This window comes from Xenopus tropicalis, chromosome 9 (assembly GCF_000004195.4).
Source record: "Xenopus tropicalis strain Nigerian chromosome 9, UCB_Xtro_10.0, whole genome shotgun sequence".
NCBI classification, from domain to species: domain Eukaryota; kingdom Metazoa; phylum Chordata; class Amphibia; order Anura; family Pipidae; genus Xenopus; species Xenopus tropicalis.
Window position 1 is genome coordinate 84,937,612 of NC_030685.2, and position 20,998 is coordinate 84,958,609.

The following is a 20,998-nucleotide window of genomic DNA, read 5'->3' on the forward strand; positions in this document are numbered from 1 at the left end:
TAATATATAAATGTTGCTTAGTGATGTCATTAGTTATAATTGGTACTTAGTGATGTCATTTCTGTCACATGACTTGGTGAAACGTGTGTGTTATAATACATATTCTACAGGTATGGGACCCATTATCCAGAATGCTCGGGATCTGGGCTTTTCCGGATAAGTGATCTTTCCGTAATTTGGATCTCCATACCTTGTCTGTTCAAAATCATTTAAACCCAATAGGATTGTTTTGCCCCCAATAAGGATTAATTATATCATAATTGGGATCAAGTAAAGGTACTGTTTTATTATTACAGAGAAAAGGGAATCATTTAACCATTAAATAAACCCAATAGGGCTGTTCTGCCCCCAATAAGGGGTAATTATATCTTAGTTGGGATCAAGTACAGGTACTGTTTTATTATTACAGAGAAAAGGGAATCATTTAACCATGAAATAAACCCAATAGGGCTGTTCTGCCCCCAATAAGGGGTAATTATATCTTAGTTGGGATCAAGTACAGGTACTGTTTTATTATTACAGAGAAAAGGGAATCATTTAACCATTAAATAAACCCAATAGGGCTGTTCTGCCCCCAATAAGGGGTAATTATATCTTAGTTGGGATCAAGTACAGGTACTGTTTTATTATTACAGAGAAAAGGGAATCATTTAACCATGAAATAAACCCAATAGGACTGTTCTGCCCCCAATAAGGGGTAATTATATCTTAGTTGGGATCAAGTACAGGTACTGTTTTATTATTACAGAGAAAAGGGAATCATTTAACCATTAAATAAACCCAATAGGGCTGTTCTGCCCCAATAAGGGGTAATTATATCTTAGTTGGGATCAAGTACAGGTACTGTTTTATTATTACAGAGAAAAGGGAATCATGTAACCATTAAATAAACCCAATAGGACTGTTCTTTTGCCCTTTGCTTTTATATGGTCATGGAACGTCTCTGTGACTTGTAATATCCTTGCATTTTACAACTGGGGGTATATTACTGACTATATTATATGCAGTCAGATACTGATTCTGCATGCAGAACCATAAAGGGCTGTGCCAGAAAAGAAGCAGAACCACATGAGAATCAGGAATTTTAAGCACAAATAGTGATTTAAACGTACATTTTTTCCCCAAAACGACACCACTTTATACAACATTCCATGCTGTTTTTAAGGCCAAGTTAAACCAATGACATCATGGCCCTTCTAGGCTTTATAGAGAAGGAAGTATTTCTCTATGCAATTGGCACTCTGTGGGTTTATGTGCGCCCCCGTCACGTGCCAACGCAGCAGTTAATTGGTGCCCGGTGGGTTTGTGCGCACTGCAGCGGAACTAGAACTAAATGTTTACATCATTAATATCTGCACCTCCACACAGGGCAGACGTAGGCCAATTAACTCAATTAAACAAAACTAATACAGGTATAGGACCCATTATCCAGAATGCTCGGGACCAAGGGTATTCCGGATAAGGGGTCTCTGTAATTTGGATCTCCATAAAATTTATAAAATATTAACCCCAATAGGACTGTTTTGCATCCAATAAGGATTATTTATATCTTAGTTGGGATCAAGTACAGGTACTGTTTTATTATTACAGAGAAAAGGGAATCATTTAACCATTAAATAAACCCAATAGGGCTGTTCTGCCCCCAATAAGGGGTAATTATATCTTAGTTGGGATCAAGTACAGGTACTGTTTTATTATTACAGAGAAAAGGGAATCATTTAACCATTAAATAAACCCAATAGGGCTGTTCTGCCCCAATAAGGGGTAATTATATCTTAGTTGGGATCAAGTACAGGTACTGTTTTATTATTACAGAGAAAAGGGAATCATTTAACCATTAAATAAACCCAATAGGGCTGTTCTGCCCCAATAAGGGGTAATTATATCTTAGTTGGGATCAAGTACAGGTACTGTTTTATTATTACAGAGAAAAGGGAATCATTTAACCATTAAATAAACCCAATAGGGCTGTTCTGCCCCAATAAGGGGTAATTATATCTTAGTTGGGATCAAGTACAGGCACTGTTTTATTATTACAGAGAAAAGGGAATCATTTAACCATTAAATAAACCCAATAGGGCTGTTCTGCCCCAATAAGGGGTAATTATATCTTAGTTGGGATCAAGTACAGGTACTGTTTTATTATTACAGAGAAAAAGGAAATCAGTTTTAAAATTCTGAATTATTTGATTAAAATGGAGTCTATGGGAGACACGCTTTCCGTAATTCGGAGCTTTCTGGATAACAGGTTTCCGGATAAGGGGTGTGATACCTGTACAGAGAGCCTGCCCTGTGTATGAAGCCATAGTAACCTCATACCCACACTGACCCAACTGACCCGAGCCAGCAAGGCCTGGCGTTGGGCAGTCCTGTTTCTTTAAGTCCAACTGGAATGCAAGCACTGAGGGTACAACTAAATGACAATTAAAGTTCCTCGTGTAATTACTCTGGGGGGGGTTATTAGCTCGTCGGCACAATCCTATGGTGATTATTAACGAGGCACGTGGGCCCAGGAGCAGTTAGAAGTAAATAATTACTTTAGACATTCCTGCAGGTACTTTGTTGATCTGACACCCATAGCTGCACCCATTACCCTCTCTGTAATAACGTCGCTGAGCCCCCTGTTTGGATTCGCTATTTACAAAGCGGAGATGGGTGACGGCAGTTTGGCCGTGATTCCTGCATCCTGTTTACCCAGGAGGGGAATTGGGGGGGGCAGGATATTTAAGGATATTTCTCTACATGCACCAGGTGACAGACAAGCTGCACCACAATGGCAGCTGACAAATGGGGTTAACCCTTTCCTAGTCATTTGTTTCCACTTATTCCATGTAAACTGCTTTTCCTTACCTGGCCAGCAGGGGGGGTGGGGTCTACAGAACTCCAGCACCCACCGTAGTGTCTCTCCTTCTCTAAGTACTGAGAACTTCTAATACAGGTATACAACCTGTTCTCCAGAATACTCGGGACCTGGGGCTTTCTGGATAAAAGATCTTTCTGTAATTTGGATCTCCATACCTTAAGTCTGCTAAAAAAATCATTTAAACATAATTTAAACCCAATAGGCTTGTTTTGCCCCCAATAAGGATTAATTATATCTTAGTTGGGATCAAGTACAGGTACTGTTTTATTATTACAGAGAAAAGGGAATCATTTAACCATTAAATAAACCCAATAGGGCTGTTCTGCCCCCAATAAGGGGTAATTATATCTTAGTTGGGATCAAGTACAGGTACTGTTTTATTATTACAGAGAAAAGGGAATCATTTAACCATTAAATAAACCCAATAGGGCTGTTCTGCCCCAATAAGGGGTAATTATATCTTAGTTGGGATCAAGTACAGGTACTGTTTTATTATTACAGAGAAAAGGGAATCATTTAACCATTAAATAAACCCAATAGGGCTGTTCTGCCCCAATAAGGGGTAATTATATCTTAGTTGGGATCAAGTACAGGTACTGTTTTATTATTACAGAGAAAAGGGAATCATTTAACCATTAAATAAACCCAATAGGGCTGTTCTGCCCCCAATAAGGGGTAATTATATCTTAGTTGGGATCAAGTACAGGTACTGTTTTATTATTGCAGAGAAAAGGGAATCATTTAACCATTAAATAAACCCAATAGGGCTGTTCTGCCCCCAATAAGGGGTAATTATATTTTTTTTGGGATCAAGTACAGGTACTGTTTTATTATTACAGAGAAAAAGGAAATCAATTTTAAAAATCTGAATTATTTGATTAAAATGGAGTCTATAGGAGATGGGCTTTCAGTAATTCGGAACTTTCTTGATAATGGGTTTCCGGATAACGGATCCCATACCTGTACAATAAACCATTGTGAAGGTGATTAGAACTAATACTGTATGGGATTTTGAATAAAGTGGGTGGTGAGTGTGTGATTCCCAGCTGGAAACATTTGTACTTGGTGGGTCTCAGAATTGCCCCTGAACAAGACAGGGGGGGGCAGCTGATTATTTGCTTCCCAAACATGGAACTTTAAATATTTACGCGCCTCACTTGGGAACACATGACCAGTAGCTGTCTGGGGCCCCATTATTTGATTAAATACTGTCTGTAGTACATATTTGTATATTTGTTGTATAACAAATCACTCGCATACCTGCCTCTTATTCATCGGGATCCAATATGCAGCTTCATTTAATTACTTGTGCTAAATGGGCAGAATTAATACAAAAGGCAAAGCGGCCCCCCTCCCAGCTGGACAGCTGCAAATTCCACCTCACAGGGGAGGAAATTCCTTCCTGACCCCTAAACAGCAGATGGAAAATTCCTAGAAAGCAGCATTAGTCTTAAATGTAATACCCCCTCCTACATAAGTGATGTCTAAAACAGGGAAAGTATCTGTGCGCCCAGAACATTCCTTCTCTGTATTTATACATATGGGTAGGAGGTGCCATAGTGTTTCCCTTAGACAGTACAGTATGGGGGTACAGCTTATTGTGTGCCCAGAACATTCCTTCTCTGTATATTTGTATTTATACATATGGGTAGGAGGTGCCATAGTGTTTCCCTTAGACAGTACAGTATGGGGGTACAGCTTATTGTGTGCCCAGAACATTCCTTCTCTGTATATTTGTATTTATACATATGGGTAGGAGGTGCCATAGTGTTTCCCTTAGACAGTACAGTATGGGGGTACAGCTTATTGTGTGCCCAGAACATTCCTTCTCTGTATATTTGTATTTATACATATGGGTAGGGGGTGCCATAGTGTTTCCCTTAGACAGTACAGTATGGGGGTACAGCTTATTGTGTGCCCAGAACATTCCTTCTCTGTATATTTGTATTTATACATATGGGTAGGAGGTGCCATAGTGTTTCCCTTAGACAGTACAGTATGGGGGTACAGCTTATTGTGTGCCCAGAACATTCCTTCTCTGTATATTTGTATTTATACATATGGGTAGGGGGTGCCATAGTGTTTCCCTTAGACAGTACAGTATGGGGGTACAGCTTATTGTGTGCCCAGAACATTCCTTCTCTGTATATTTGTATTTATACATATGGGTAGGGGGTGCCATAGTGTTTCCCTTAGACAGTACAGTATGGGGGTACAGCTTATTGTGTGCCCAGAACATTCCTTCTCTGTGTATTTGTATTTATACATATGGGTAGGAGGTGCCATAGTGTTTCCCTTAGACAGTACAGTATGGGGGTACAGCTTATTGTGTGCCCAGAACATTCCTTCTCTGTATATTTGTATTTATACATATGGGTAGGAGGGTAGATTAAAGTTGGAGGTAATTGACTTTCTGATTTTTTCTGTCATTCAGTTGTTTTGCTTTCTCTGCCTCAGGCCAGAGTTCTTATCCCTCCCACTCTTTGGCTGACACTGCTGTAGGGGTAAGAAGTTTGTTCATTTCATGCCTTCGTGGTAAATGGCAGTTTTAACAAAGAAGCAGCAAATTGCCCTAGGCCTTTGATAAAAAAAAAAAAAATCCCTGTGTCCTGATTGGGTGACAGGAACCCCCCTTTCCATCAATCAAAACACAATGACTTTATTGTGTCGCGCAGATCGACCAAACACCCAGTTCCTTCACTTTATTGCGGCTTCTGCTTTGGCTCTAAAAAACCACAGCGTAAAATCAATATTACTGTATGGAACGACTTGTGTGACGTTGCCTTAACCGCACAGCTGAAATCTGCCCACGTATATTATATAGATATATAGATGGTTTATAGATATATAGATGATATATATATATAGATGATATATAGATAGATGATATATAGATGATATATAGATAGATGATATATAAAGGTAGATATATAGATGATAAATACATATATAGATGATATATAGATATATAGATGATATACAGATAGATATATATATATATATATATATTATATAGAGAATCTGCACTCTCCCTGTCTAATATACACAATATGGCTGAAAGTACCAAACTGTCTCCGCAAGCAACGTCAGCACAAGAACTATCCGTAGGGAGCGGGGGGGTTTTATGGGGGATCAGAGGCAAACAAACTAGTGATGTGGGGGTCAACGGTAACCCACTCACTCTCAACCCAAACCAGCAGGGAACCTCTATTTGTAGACCCAGGCCTGTCCTGTCCCATTTCTGATGTCACAAAGGGGGCGGGGCAGGTGCACACTAATGATACGTGGGTCAAGAAAATCTCGACTCTCACCCAACCCTAACCCCCCCACTCCCAACCGAACCCGTGGGTATCAGGCCGACCCACATATAACTAGAGGCTGCCAGAGGCAGAAATTGGGCAAAGTAAAATTGTGGGCAGGAAGAGTGGAATGGAGAGGTCAGCCTGAACCCGGCCGCAACCAGGAAATCCTGTGCCAAAGTCACCTCGAAGCCACCGGACCCATGGGTTTTGGGACGGCCCACACATGAGTAAAACAAACCTAACTTCACCATGTCCAATGCCAAGCGTCGACTGGAGTGGAGAAAAGGGCACCGCCATTGGGCTCTGGAGTAAAGGGCACCGCCATTGGGCTCTGGAGTAAAGGGCACCGCCATTGGGCTCTGGAGTAAAGGGCACCGCCATTGGGCTCTGGAGTAAAGGGCACCGCCATTGGGCTCTGGAGTAAAGGGCACCGCCATTGGGCTCTGGAGTAAAGGGCACCGCCATTGGGCTCTGGAGTAAAGGGCACCGCCATTGGGCTCTGGAGTAAAGGGCACCGCCATTGGGCTCTGGAGTAAAGGGCACCGCCATTGGGCTCTAGAGTAAAGGGCACCGCCATTGGGCTCTAGAGTAAAGGGCACCGCCATTGGGCTCTAGAGTAAAGGGCACCGCCATTGGGCTCTGGAGTAAAGGGCACCGCCATTGGGCTCTGGAGTAAAGGGCACCGCCATTGGGCTCTGGAGTAAAGGGCACCGCCATTGGGCTCTGGAGTAAAGGGCACCTCCATTGGGCGCTGGAGTAAAGGGCACCGCCATTGGGCGCTGGAGTAAAGGGCACCGCCATTGGGCTCTGGAGCTGTGGAAACACATCCTCTGGATGGATAAATGGCATCTCACTATCTGGCAGCCTGATGGGAAAGTCTGGGTTGGGCAGATACCAGGAGAACACTACCTGCCTGAATGGGCTGGTTTGGACCTCTGGTTCCAGTGAAACCTTTAGGCAGGGATCCCCAACCTTTCTTACTCAAAGTCAAATATAAAAAGACTTGGAGAGCAACACAAGCATTATTAAAGTTCATGGAGGAGCCAAATAAGGGCTGTGATTGGCTATTAGGGGCCTCTATGCACCCTATCAGCTTACAGGGGCTTTATTTGGTAGTAAATCTTGTTTTTATTCAACCAAAACTTGCCCCCAAGTCAGGAATTCAAATATAACTCCCTGGTTTGGGGGCACTGAGAGCAACACACAAGGGGTTGATGTTGCCCCCGAGCCACTGGTTGGGGATCACTGCCCTTAAGGCTACAGGGTACAATGACATTCCTGACAATTCCATAGGGGGGAGCCCTTGCCTATCTCAGCACAATAATGCCCCCATGCACAGACCCAGATCCATAAAGTGGCAGAACTGAACAGAAAACAATAAAGCCCTCCATAGCCCCATCAAAGTGTATCAGGGAAAATGGGCCCCCACTGTGGGCAAATAGCAAAAGGGGGATTTTCATGACACCTGGAGACCCTTGGTGCTTATTCACCTTAGCCAGTGATAAATGAACCCTATAATCCTTCTAGAACCTTGAGTAATAGTTCTAAATCACTCATTCACATACCAATGAGTTTGCTCATCTGACCCACAGCTACAGGGGGGTGTTCAGCCAGATAGGGTAAAGCAGAACCATACAGGTCCTTGGCAGAGACTAGCGGTACCAAGGGGATAAAGATAAATATAATATATATATAGTATTATATAATGGTGCATTATCTGCTTTTGGCACAGAGAGTGTTGGGCCGAGGATGGAGCTGGGAGTTTCTAGAAAGCTGATCTCTCGGTTTATTCATTTCCGTTTCTATTTTCTCTCTCTCAGACTTCTGAGCTTCTTTGTCTGTATCTAAAGTCCCCTTTGTTCCCCTCCGGCAGAAGAAACTGCCCCAGTGCAGATACCAGCTGAGAACAAGGCTATTAAGTCTCCCGTGCCATCAAAAGACTTTTTGGCTTGAATGGCTGGGGATCTGGGAATCCAATAGCAACAAAACCTGAAAGGCCAGGAGGTGCCTTGCCTACGTCGCAGGATCAGCGCTCCCAGCGGTAATATCGATACTCTAGTGACCGTGCCCACTATTACATCTCCTGGATGTAACTGAACCTCGGTTTTATTCTGTTCTGTAAGAGTTCAGGGGTTTTGTTCGATCTGCTGCTGCTGAACTCTCTTATCAGTCCCACAATCACAGTGAAAGGTAAAGCCCTGTGTCAGGCACCCATAGAATTCCAGAAAAAAACTGATTTACAGCTTTGGTGCTTAGGGCCACAATGCACCGGCCTGTGGAAAAACCTCCCTAAGCACCGGCATTTTACTTGACCTTCGTATTGGCGTTCTAGGTGTCCCTTGTGAAAATCCCTGGAAATCGGCCAGATCTTGATTGGGCAGGTTTGATTAATTTAGCAATCTATTTCACTGGGGGGTTCCTAATATGTTGGCACCAAGTAAAAAACACTTTATATGTCCCTTAATGGTCTTGCACTTCTTTCCTGAGTTATAGTAAATGACCGCCTATGCCTTTTGCATGGTGCCCACTAGTGATGTGCAGGTTGAGAAAACCTCAATCCATTCCCAACCCTAACCCGCACATTCCAAACCCTAAGCCGCCCATTCCCAACCCTAACCTGCTTGTTGCCAACCCTAACCCGCCCATTCCCATCCTGCTCATTGCCAACCCTAACCCGCCCATTCCCAACCTGCTCGTTGCCAGCCCTAACCCGCCCATTGCCAACCTGCTCGTTGCCAACCCTAACTGGCCCATTCCCAACCTGCTCGTTGCCAACCCTAACCCGCCCATTGCCAACCTGCTCGTTGCCAACCCTAACTCGCCCATTCCCAACCTGCTCGTTGCCAACCCTAACCCGCCCATTCCCAACCCTAACCTGCTCGTTGCCAACCCTAACTAGCTCATTGCCAACCCTAATCTGCCCATTCCCAACCCTAACCTGCTCGTTGCCAACCCTAAATCGCCCATTCCCAACCCTAAACCGCCCATTCCCAACCCTACCCCGCTCGTTCCCAACCCTACCCCTAACCGACCCGCGCCCAAGCCACCTCGCAATGACTACACAAAAGGGGCGGGGCATGTCAGACACACGCCTATAAATTCACAAGCCAGAAGAGGAAGCCGGCAGTGTTAGGTCATGGGCAGGGAGGGTGAGCGGAAGAGCTCAAACCGAACCCATCCGCGACCTGCAAGTGATGTGCTGAGGTTGGCCCAAATCCACCAACCCCGCGGGTATGGGGCCAGCCCACACATCACTTGTGCCCACAGACTTATATCTGAGCAAGAACAAGCAGGGGTTTTACTGCCATATCACTTGACTACAACCCCCCCCATACTGTACCATCAGGGAGCACAAAAGAAAAGAAGGTGCAATATAAATAACTAGATATTTTGTACCAATTCTCCTTTTGGTTTCTTTGTTGCAGTCTGTGTGTACTTTGTGCATATGAGTTACAGTGCATGTGTTTTTCTTTGGATTGTAATCGGCCGTCCCTGCCCAAACCTGCCTGCGCCCCTTTAGCAGCCGGTGGGGACAGAGGATGGGAAGCAGGTGAGTGGCTGCGGAATCTCTCCCGTCGGGGCCCCTGGTTAAGACATCAGACATAATTGCCCTTGGTTGATGGATGAGAGGCAGCAGGTAGGTTCAAAGGGCCGTTCCTGCACTGGGGGTTTCTCATGCATTATCGCTGCGGTTTGTTCAGACTTGCTGGGAGCTGGAGGCGACTCTATACAGTGAGAGCTCAACATTATTCCTCCAGGTTCTGCTTCATAAACATCTTCATAATATCCCGACGCCTGGGCATTCCACGTGCCGAGCTGTATCTGCTCATCTGTCTGAGGGAACCTTTCATCTTATTGTTTGTAGGAGCTGTCTGGGATTTACTGTAGCTTAATTCTCCTTAGGTGACTGAGTGTAACAGACCCTTCCTGCTGAACTGTGCTTAGTACAGGGGAATCCCTGTGTGCCATAGTTTTATGGTATCTCTCTGTACAGGCTATGAGCAAACTTAGGGGGCTGTTCCTGCTGAACTGTGCTTAGTACAGGGGAATCCCTATGTGCCATAGTTTTATGGTATCTCTCTGTACAGGCTATGAGCAAACTTAGGGGGCTGTTCCTGCTGAATTGTGCTTAGTACAGGGGAATCCCTATGTGCCATAGTTTTATGGTATCTCTCTGTACAGGCTATGGGCAAACTTAGGGGGCTGTTCCTGCTGAATTGTGCTTAGTACAGGGGAATCCCTATGTGCCATAGTTTTATGGTATCACTCTGTACAGGCTATGGGCAAACTTAGGGGGCTGTTCCTGCTGAATTGTGCTTAGTACAGGGGAATCCCTATGTGCCATAGTTTTATGGTATCTCTCTGTACAGGCTATGAGCAAACTTAGGGGGCTGTTCCTGCTGAAATGTGCTTAGTACAGGGGAATCCATATGGTATCTCTCTGTACAGGCTATGAGCAAATTAAGGAGGCTTTTTCTGCTGAATTGTGGGAATTCCTTCCCCTGACACTGATATTATCTCACTCTATCCCAGATCATTAACCATTTCACCATTAGGATCTGCTGCTGTCCCCAAGGCAGCCCATACAGGTGAGTACCCCAGATGGCTAATTCCAGGGACATCACATGTAAAACAATTGCTAAATTATACCCTGAGTAATATTAAAGGAAACATGAACCCTCGGAGAAGTAAATTCCCCACTGCCTTCAGATCGACCCCATAACTTTCTGCCCTTTCACTGCCTCTGAGCAAATCATGACATGGGAGGGTTCAGGGCAGACTGAATGTAATCACAGAATATATATACATTATACTGAATATCTGTTTAGAAGGAAGTTGCCGTATTGCTTAGGTCAGGGGCCATAAAACTCTGAAATTCTAAAACATTACAAGAAATCATTAGAAATGCAAACTTAGTAACAAAGCCATTAGTTACATCATACTAACCAGTCACTATTACTCAGCACTGTCACTTTCCCACACCGGCGGCTGCACTACTGAGTCAGGCTCTTTACTAGAGCGTAACATAAGGAAACAGTCGGCGCACACCCTAGGGTGGGGGACACTCTTTATTGTCAGTGTTCTACGGTGATAAACTTTAGAATTAACTTAATATCGCCCAGTGGACTCATACTGAGGGACAAAGAAATGCTGAGTCTGTGTCTAGTAATGAGTGCGGAGTAGCAGGTAGAGTAGGGCAAGATGGAGACAGTAGGGCAAGATGGAGACAGTAGGGCAAGATGGAGACAGTAGGGCAAGATGGAGACAGTAGGGCAAGATGGAGACAGTAGGACAAGATAGAGACAGTAGGACAAGATGGAGACAGTAGGGCAAGATGGAGACAGTAGGGCAAGATGGAGACAGTAGGGCAAGATGGAGACAGTAGGGCAAGATGGAGACAGTAGGGCAAGATGGAGACAGTAGGGCAAGATGGAGACAGTAGGGCAAGATGGAGACAGTAGGGCAAGATGGAGACAGTAGGACAAGATGGAGACAGTAGGGCAAGATGGAGACAGTAGGGCAAGATGGAGACAGTAGGGCAAGATGGAGACAGTAGGGCAAGATGGAGACAGTAAGGCAAGATGGAGACAGTAGGGCAAGATGGAGACAGTGGGGCAAGATGGAGACAGTGGGGCAAGATGGAGACAGTGGGGCAAGATGGAGACAGTGGGGCAAGATGGAGACAGTGGGGCAAGATGGAGACAGTGGGGCAAGATGGAGACAGTAGGGCAAGATGGAGACAGTAGGGCAAGATGGAGACAGTAGGGCAAGATGGAGACAGTAGGGCAAGATGGAGACAGTAGGGCAAGATGGAGACAGTAGGGCAAGATGGAGACAGTAGGGCAAGATGGAGACAGTAGGGCAAGATGGAGACAGTAGGGCAAGATGGAGACAGTAGAGCAAGATGGAGACAGTGGGGCAAGATGGAGACAGTGGGGCAAGATGGAGACAGTGGGGCAAGATGGAGACAGTGGGGCAAGATGGAGACAGTAGGGCAAGATGGAGACAGTAGGGCAAGATGGAGACAGTAGGGCAAGATGGAGACAGTAGGGCAAGATGGAGACAGTAGGGCAAGATGGAGACAGTAGGGCAAGATGGAGACAGTAGAGCAAGATGGAGACAGTAGGACAAGATGGAGACAGTAGGGCAAGATGGAGACAGTAGGGCAAGATGGAGACAGTAGGACAAGATGGAGACAGTAGGACAAGATGGAGACAGTAGGGCAAGATGGAGACAGTGGGGCAAGATGGAGACAGTAGGGCAAGATGGAAACAGTGGGGCAAGATGGAGACAGTAGGACAAGATGGAGACAGTGGGGCAAGATGGAGACAGTAGGACAAGATGGAGACAGTAGGGCAAGATGGAGACAGTAGGGCAAGATGGAGACGGTAGGGCAAGATGCAGACGGTAGAGCAAGATGCAGACGGTAGAGCAAGATGGAGACAGTAGAGCAAGATGCAGACAGTAGGACAAGATGGAGACAGTAGGGCAAGATGGAGACGGTAGAGCAAGATGCAGACAGTAGGACAAGATGGAGACAGTAGGGCAAGATGGAGACAGTAAGGCAAGATGAAGACAGTAAGGCAAGATGGAGACAGTAAGGCAAGATGGAGACAGTAGGGCAAGATGAAGACAGTAGGGCAAGATGGAGACAGTAGAGCAAGATGCAGACAGTAGAGCAAGATGCAGACAGTAGAGCAAGATGCAGACAGTAGGACAAGATGGAGACAGTAGGGCAAGATGGGGACAGTAGGGCAAGATGGAGACAGTAGGGCAAGATGCAGACAGTAGAGCAAGATGCAGACAGTAGGACAAGATGGAGACAGTAGGGCAAGATGGGGACAGTAGGGCAAGATGGGGAGAGCAGGACAGGATGCTGACTGTAAGCCAAGATGAATACTAGAAAGCAAGGTGGAAACAGAAAGGCAAGATAGAGACTATAGGCCAGATGGAGACTGTAGTACAAGACGAAGGCAGATGTGTAAGATTTAGACAGTGGATTAACCAGCCCTGCACACACAAACACATTCTGGTTATAACTGCAATGATAATTAGAAATAACTTTAACATCAGCCGGTCATTTCCAACCTTTTCAGTCACCTTGCACTCTCCCTTACCTCTCACTCTCACATTCACAGAGCGAAGGGAAGTGATATCATCTCATTTTATACTGTTATGTCTAACGCTCAGATTAGACCCACCAATGTCTCAGCGGATCTAATAGCAGAGGATTTTTCCACTGACCTGTACGGCAGATGTTTTCCTCGTTAAAATAAATGTCTCTGCCAACTCTGAGCTTTTCTAATTACTTTTCTGAATTTTCTGAGAAGTTTTAATGTAAAATTGCATTTGGCTCTTTATAAATAATCAGACCGTTCTAAGGTTTATTTAAATAGTGAGTTCCTCCGGATTTGGAGAGCAGGTTTCACCCTCAGCATATGGAGAGTTTCTATATTGGGCAGTCAGGTCATGGGATTCCTTGGTGACGAAGCAGCAATTAGTCTTATGTGGGTGGTGGCTGAGATTCTAGCAACTTAATAACAAAGCATTCTGTCACAGTGGCACAGATCCTATCTGATCCCCCCATTGTAAGCAGCAGTCCTGCCCTGCTTTATGGCTGAGATTCTAGCTATCTGTATAACAGAGCATTCTGTCACAGTGGCACAGATCCTATCTGATCCCCCCATTGTAAGCAGCAGTCCTGCCCTGCTTTATGGCTGAGATTCTAGCTATCTGTATAACAGAGCATTCTGTCACAGTGGCACAGATCCTATCTGATCCCCCCATTGTAAGCAGCAGTCCTGCCCTGCTTTATGGCTGAGATTCTAGCTATCTGTATAACAGAGCATTCTGTCACAGTGGCACAGATCCTATCTGATCCCCCCATTGTAAGCAGCAGTCCTGCCCTGCTTTATGGCTGAGATTCTAGCTATCTGTATAACAGAGCATTCTGTCACAGTGGCACAGATCCTATCTGATCCCCCCATTGTAAGCAGCAGTCCTGCCCTGCTTTATGGCTGAGATTCTAGCTATCTGTATAACAGAGCATTCTGTCACAGTGGCACAGATCCTATCTGATCCCCCCATTGTAAGCAGCAGTCCTGCCCTGCTTTATGGCTGAGATTCTAGCTATCTGTATAACAGAGCATTCTGTCACAGTGGCACAGATCCTATCTGATCCCCCCATTGTAAGCAGCAGTCCTGCCCTGCTTTATGGCTGAGATTCTAGCTATCTGTATAACAGAGCATTCTGTCACAGTGGCACAGATCATATCTGATCCCCCCATTGTAAGCAGCAGTCCTGCCCTGCTTTATGGCTGAGATTCTAGCTATCTGTATAACAGAGCATTCTGTCACAGTGGCACAGATCCTATCTGATCCCCCCATTGTAAGCAGCAGTCCTGCCCTGCTTTATGGCTGAGATTCTAGCTATCTGTATAACAGAGCATTCTGTCACAGTGGCACAGATCCTATCTGATCCCCCCATTGTAAGCAGCAGTCCTGCCCTGCTTTATGGCTGAGATTCTAGCTATCTGTATAACAGAGCATTCTGTCACAGTGGCACAGATCCTATCTGATCCCCCCCATTGTAAGCAGCAGTCCTGCCCTGCTTTATGGCTGAGATTCTAGCTATCTGTATAACAGAGCATTCTGTCACAGTGGCACAGATCCTATCTGATCCCCCCCCCCATTGTAAGCAGCAGTCCTGCCCTGCTTTATGGCTGAGATTCTAGCTATCTGTATAACAGAGCATTCTGTCACAGTGGCACAGATCCTATCTGATCCCCCCCCATTGTAAGCAGCAGTCCTGCCCTGCTTTATGGCTGAGATTCTAGCTATCTGTATAACAGAGCATTCTGTCACAGTGGCACAGATCCTATCTGATCCCCCCATTATAAGCAGCAGACCTGCCCTGCTTTATGGCTGAGATTCTAGATATTTGTATAACAGGGCATTTTGTTAAGCTAGAGCAGGGATCACCAACCTTTTATACCCATGAGCCAAATTTAAAAAGAAAAAAAGTGTTGGGGAGCAAAACAAGAATGAAAAAGGTTGCTGGGTGTGTCAATAAGAGCTATAATTGCCCCTGTGTGGACTGGCAGCCTACAGAAGGCTCTGTTTGACATTACACTTGGTTATTGTGCAACCAAAATGTGTTTCCTTGCCAGAAATTAAAAAATGAGCACCTACTTTGAGGCCACCGGGAGCAACATCCAAGGGGATGGGGAGCAACATGTTACTCACAAGCCACTGGTTGGGGATCACTGAGCTAGAGAAATAAATAATAAACGCAGAGTTAGAATCAGGAGGAAGTAACCATTGGAACTGGTATAATACATCACCTATAGTGTGAGTACTGGGTGCTTAAGCCCAAAGATTTGCACTATGAAGGCTAATTCCAGGTAACCTGTCCAGCTGCCCCCGAGGTAAATTTATCCACCCGCCCCATGGAAGCAGCATCCCTGCCCACACGTGACAGGCGACGGCCGAAAAACCACAAGAAGATGGCAGTGTGGCCCTCAGGAAACAGTAACCCAGGCTGGTAAGGTTTATGAGTAGCAGGTGAAAGACTACAATTAGGGGGGCACAACAAATCACCCCCTATGGTCTTACCATTCTTCACCTTTAATGGCCATATGTTACTCAAGTGTTTCCCTCAGCTTCAGCTACACGTACATTAAACAGAGCCCTCACACAGTGTTACTAATGTGGCTGTTTCCTCCCTCTAACATGGACCCTTAACTTGCACCTACCTCTCTCCAGGGTTGCCAAATTTATTTTTCCAAACTAGCCAAAGTCAGTTCTAAAACCAGCCCAAAACTAGCCAAAAGCAGTGTCGGACTGGGACCCCAGGGGCCCACCAAAAAACCTTAGATTATAGGTTAACTCTCCAAACTATTTTTCCTCCTTTCCTCACCCAACCTCTTTATTCTCCTAGTCTCTTTTATTTACATGCTAGCATCTATTCTTCTATCTATTTCTCCTCTCTCTTCCCATTCAAAAATAGGGAATGGCCATGAAACAGGCCAAATGGTGAGGAGCAGGAGGGCCCACTGACACCTGGGCCCCCCGGGAGTTTTCCTGGTATCCTGCTGGGCCAGTCCGACACTGGCCAAAAGTCATTTCAATAGTAGCCCAAAAATAGCCCAATATGCGCAATGAAAACAATTAAAAGTATATATGGGAAAACCTGCCTTTTTAAAGCGTTTAATCACTCCCCATGCCCTGTGCCCCCTCTCCAGTTACTGGGATGGCTGATAATTCCCACTGTGCCCAGTCCAGCTGGGAAGTCACTACAGAAATGGATTCAGAATGTTGCATTAACAACTGACATGATATACATATGGGTGCGTTGAACTACAACTCTCAGCAGCCCCAAGATATCCTGAGAGTTATACCTTAAGGATCAACTGCAGAACTGCCCCACATCCCAGTAGAAAGTAACAGTACAATCACATACCCTATAGAGCAGGGAGCAGGGGGTAGAACTGCCCCACATCCCAGTAGAAAGTAACAGTACAATCACATACCCTATAGAGCAGGGAGCAGGGGGTAGAACTGCCCCACATCCCAGTAGAAAGTAACAGTACAATCACATACCCTATAGAGCAGGGAGCAGGGTGTAGAACTGCCCCACATCCCAGTAGAAAGTAACAGTACAATCACATACCCTATAGAGCAGGGAGCAGGGGGTAGAACTGCCCCACATCCCAGTAGAAAGTAACAGTACAATCACATACCCTATAGAGCAGGGAGCAGGGTGTAGAACTGCCCCACATCCCAGTAGAAAGTAACAGTCCAATCACATACCCTATAGAGCAGGGGGTAGAACTGCCCCACATCCCAGTAGAAAGTAACAGTACAATCACATACCCTATAGAGCAGGGGGTAGAACTGCCCCACATCCCAGTAGAAAGTAACAGTACAATCACATACCCTATAGAGCAGGGAGCAGGGGGTAGAACAGAGCAAAAAGGAATACAAAACCAGAGCCTCTGTCTATACTGTCCAATTGCATGCTGGGTATTGTAGTTTTATATTAATCCTAGCTGTAGGCTAATTGTTAGAAACAAACTACATTACCCAGCATGCAGTGGAACAGGCACACTAGGAAGAAAAAACTTTGCTAGTTTCCAAACTACAAAAAGGGTCCAAAAAATAGGCCAAAACTGTACTTTGGCGGGTTTGTACTTTGGAAAGCTGCCAGGGCTTTAAATTAGTAGCCCAATTTGACAGAAAAACCACCAACCTGTCAACCCTGCAACGGAGCTACACAGCATCCTTGGGTACATGCTGTTCAAGCCTCATTTTCATGCTGGCTGTGAGGTACAGTGATATCTCTGTTCAACATATAAATTCATCTTTACAGAGAGCCGGCACTAAAGTACTAATCTCTTTCCATGAGGTAATGCTCTGTGTAACCCTCTTTCTAAGGGGAAACAATATGGCATCTCCTACCCATGCGTATAAATATACAGAGAAAATGTATCAGTGTGTCTGATATAGAGTAGAGCAAATGGTGGTGCACATCTTATAAGTGGATTAAAGTTTTTAGTTTTTGAGTAGAGTTCCCCTTTAAAGAAGTAGCTTTTATTATGTGTTTCAACCAGCAGTAACAGTAAGGTGCTATTGGCTAAATTCCATCCATACACAGAGCAGTATAACCCTCCTGTAAGTGACATCATGTGCTAAATATGAGCCCAATCCACACGGCCGGGACCTTATTTACAGCTGAAATATAAGGAGCTTTACAGTTAGAATTTTTAACTTTAAAAAGTGTGACGGCAAAATTAGGGGACTGACGATGGACATTTTCATGCAGGTTTTTTCCTTAATTCAACTTGTTTTCCATTACGCACATTCAGAGAGGCAGTTACAATTAAACTATATTAATGCGAATATACGGCAAAGTGTTCTGGGCACACAATAAGCTGTACCCCCATACTGTACTGTCTAAGGGAAACACTATGGCACCTCCTACCCATATGTATAAATACAAATATACAGAGAAGGAATGTTCTGGGCACACAATAAGCTGTACCCCCATACTGTACTGTCTAAGGGAAACACTATGGCACCTCCTACCCATATGTATAAATACAAATATACAGAGAAGGAATGTTCTGGGCACACAATAAGCTGTACCCCCATACTGTACTGTCTAAGGGAAACACTATGGCACCCCCTACCCATATGTATAAATACAAATATACAGAGAAGGAATGTTCTGGGCACACAATAAGCTGTACCCCCATACTGTACTGTCTAAGGGAAACACTATGGCACCCCCTACCCATATGTATAAATACAAATATACAGAGAAGGAATGTTCTGGGCACACAATAAGCTGTACCCCCATACTGTACTGTCTAAGGGAAACACTATGGCACCCCCTACCCATATGTATAAATACAAATATACAGAGAAGGAATGTTCTGGGCACACAATAAGCTGTACCCCCATACTGTACTGTCTAAGGGAAACACTATGGCACCCCCTACCCATATGTATAAATACAAATTCCCAGGGACTGGTCCGATTGCCATCTTGGAGTCAGGAAGGAATTTTTTCCCCTCTGGGGCAAATAAGAGAGGCTTCAGATGGGGTTTTTTGCCTTCCTCTGGATCAACTAGTAGTTAGGCAGGTTATATATAGGCATTATGGTTGAACTTGATGGACGTATGTCTTTTTTCAACCCAACTTACTATGTTACTATGTTACTATGTAAATATACAGAGAAGGAATGTTCTGGGCACACAATAAGCTGTACCCCCATACTGTACTGTCTAAGGGAAACACTATGGCACCTCCTACCCATATGTATAAATACAAATATACAGAGAAGGAATGTTCTGGGCACACAATCTAGAAATACAGGATTTTGGAACAGTCACACGGACAAACTATGAAACAAAACAGGACTCAGCAATAAAATGAAACTGTGCATCATCAGTGTTAAGGTAAATAACCAGTGTTTAATTAAAAGTGGGCGTGGCCTACCGTGGGTCGTATCCAAACAGACTCAGGCAATAGCAGGGCTTGTAGCCACATAGATCCCATAAACTTTGAGACTAATCCCAAACAATGGATTACGCCATAGTGCAATGGCAACATCCCAAACATTGTGCACACGTATTAAACACAAGCAATACACAGTATTTATAATCCCTTCACACTTCCTATACATGATGTCCATACACGGGCCGATTAGCTGCCGAATCGGTCCAAGGGACCGATATCGGCAGCTATAGTCGGCCCGTGTATGGGCACCTTAACGCGTTTCATGGCATCTCGCCACTTCTTCAGAGGCTACTACAGTGTTTCCCACACACCTGTTCCTTAAATGCACTTATTAGCCCACACCCCATGTGTATGTTAACCCCACAAGTGCCAGTCCCCAATAGTAGGTAGGGGTGTAATCACCTTTCAAATTATTGATAAACCCAAGTTGAACATTAGAAAAGGGGAAATGGATAAGAAACTCTCCGAGAGGGAAGTTTACTGGATATATCATTTGAAAACCATCGAGTCATTTGAAGGGTTAAATAGGGAATGGGAGATCTCCTGCTATTGTTAATGATTTGTGAATAATCTGCTAATAATTTGTCAACAATCCGATAATTTGATATTAGAGGTTCTGGGATGACATGGACCTTCTTATTTTTACATTAATATGATACTTTTGATGTTTAATATCTGTGATTGATGTGTGTTTTGATACATATTTATGGAAGGAACTACACTGTTCATTAAATACCAAATGTTTGGAGGGTGGTTTAAAGGGGTTTGACCCTAAGATCTTCTCCTTGTAGTCATCGTGGGATATGGCTGAATTATATTATACATTTGGTTTAACTGTTGTTTTTAATTTGTATTTTATATTGTTATCTGCTTAATCAAAAAAGGAAAAACCTTTTTCCCCTGGCACTTGTGGGGGTTAACATACACATGGGGTGTGGGATAATAAGTGCATTTAAGGAACAGGTGTGTGGGAAACACTGCGGTAGCCTCTGAAGAAGTGGCGAGATGCCATGAAACGCGTTGGCTAGAGTTGTAGTTCAACAAGAATGTTTTTATGGACACGCGAATAAAGATCATTTTTTTATTGAAAAGAGGTCCTGGAGTGCTCCGTCTTTATCTACATTATTTTGCTTTGATTTACGCCCGGACTGGGGGCGCATCCAGACGTGATAGCACGGAACTCTTTGACCGTGGAACTGCTCCGGTGAGTTCTCCCCAAATATTATTAATATTGGCACACGTTGGGATGTACCATTCCATAGCAGGAGATGCTTGGTATAAAGGGCATTAGTACTGCAAGTGGTTTATATATCCCTCCTCAGCCTCAAACAATAGATCCTCCTGTCAGCGGCACAGGGGCCACACCTCACACTGTCTGCAAAGGCAATCAGTGCTCGCTGCATGACTTCCGGCAGATTCACTTTTCCAGGATAAACAGAGAGAATGTACTTAACAGGGACACAAACAAAGGACACATCACCAAGTGCCCTGTCTCCGTGCAGTCTCATGTGGGGAGCCACTTACTGCACTAGGAAAATGCAGTTTTATTGTCTTTTTTTTTGCTAATTAAAAATATAAAGATGGCCATACACCAGGGGTGCCCAGACTTTTTCCCCCGGCGATCTACTTAAGACTCCTCCCCACCTGGTCCACCCGAAATCCACGGGGGATCGACTGGTGGACTGCTATCGATGTTTTGGCCACCCCTGCCATACACCGTACAGAGGTCAGAGCTTCTCCCAGTATCCCCACGTATGGGTGGGTAATATCGGGCTAATTAAATCATTTGGCCAAACGATCCAATTAGAAC

The 20,998-nt window shown here is 44.6% G+C and overlaps 1 protein-coding gene across 1 annotated transcript in view; it reads right to left on the reverse strand.

The window, feature by feature from the left end:
* Positions 1-20,998, reverse strand: part of LOC116407773 — an 880,143-nt gene that overhangs the window by 218,699 nt on the left and 640,446 nt on the right. The gene's annotated exons all lie outside the window — the stretch shown is intronic.